Source organism: Crocuta crocuta, unplaced genomic scaffold (genome assembly GCF_008692635.1).
Source record: "Crocuta crocuta isolate KB4526 unplaced genomic scaffold, BGI_CrCroc_1.0 scaffold204, whole genome shotgun sequence".
Taxonomy (NCBI): domain Eukaryota; kingdom Metazoa; phylum Chordata; class Mammalia; order Carnivora; family Hyaenidae; genus Crocuta; species Crocuta crocuta.
Genome location: NW_027529603.1, coordinates 197,910 through 199,456, shown reverse-complemented (window position 1 = coordinate 199,456; position 1,547 = coordinate 197,910).

Genomic DNA, 1,547 nt, shown 5'->3' with positions numbered 1-1,547 from the left:
TCTAGCAGCCTCACCTGCCAGAATCCTGCTACTATAAGTTGAACCACATGAAGATGTGGTCAGAGACCTGTTATGCTCCGAGGAATGCCTTATTGTACTTCACGCTGACTTCAGTTATTTGTATAAACTGGACTTCTTCACTTTATAGAAAGGTCCTAAAAACTGTCCCCAATTAACTTTGTCCCATGCTTTTCAATTTATAATGCACGTGCACACATTTTATTTAAGAAAAAGGAACTGGTGTCAGAGAAAGGCAGCCTGAGAGCACAGTCATATGCTGTTCTCTTGGAGAGATTGAGTTTGACAGTCTGACCACCTTTCGAGAAAAACTATTGGTGGTTCCCAAACTGAGTGTTTCTTGGCATCACCAGAGGGCACTTAGTAAGAAGACTGCCTCCAGTGTCCCCCACCTCCTAGAGTGTCTGATTAATTAGATCAGGGGTGGGATCTGTGCTCAGAGCCTGAGGAATCTAAATACTACAGGTGATTCTGCTCTAGCAGGTCCACAGATTGGCACCAGGGGGTTGCTACCTGGAGATATACGCTCCATAGGGCGAGACCATGTCAGTTTGTTCTTCACCCCTAACCTGGGGCCTGGCACATAGCAGGTGCTCAATGCAGTTTGTTGACTCTTTCTTCCCGCCCCCTACTCCATTACACTCTGTTCGGTGTTCTCTAGCACAGTAGAGAGGAGAAACATCTGGCAAGGAGTGAAGCATAAGGTGGTCCTTCCTGAAATACTTGTTTGAAGGAACTCTAGAATACCTATGTTCCTCGCTGAATGTATGTCTTTCTCATCCTAGAGGAACTTTTAAGTAAATGTTTTCTGTTCCTTTAAAAAATGCTATATTCATAATAAGGAAAGGCAGTGCTTAGCCTCCTCTTCACCTCCCCACCCCCAAATATCCAGCTGCTACCCCCTTCCACACCTGTCCTCTATGTAATGTTTGTGTTCCTTTTCTTACCATCCACGTGCCTGAATCCTTGAGATGCTTTCCAGGATCCGCTGGCCATCTGGTTTACACGTAAACACTGGCCTCCCGTCAACCTAACTAGTGATAAAAGCCAAATGTGGTCAAATGTCCCATTGAATCTTCACAACAACCCTTCGAGGCTGGTGATATTCTTACCATTCCACAGATATGAGAACTGAGATTCAGGTTATGAGATTCAGATACGATAACTGACTTTATAACTTACTTTAGGTCACAAAACTGGCAAATGGTGATGCGGGGGTTTGAACCAAGGGTGATCAAAGTCCAGAACTTGTGTTTTTAACCTCGATGCAGTGATGTAGCATTTTATTTAAGTGAAATCATTGGATACTCTGAGGCTATAAATCATTTATTCTCTGCAGAAAAGAAGAGGAACGTCAGTGTGCTAGGAGAGAACTTTGGTCTCTCACTGTACAGTCTAGAATTCCTTGTTCACTTACTTTCAGTGCTTCTTCTCCCTGATCACAGCACAAAGATCCCTGGTGCAGCATGTACTTTAGATGCACATGGATAAAGATCCTCCTCATCCTGGTGGATGGAGATGTTGAAAAT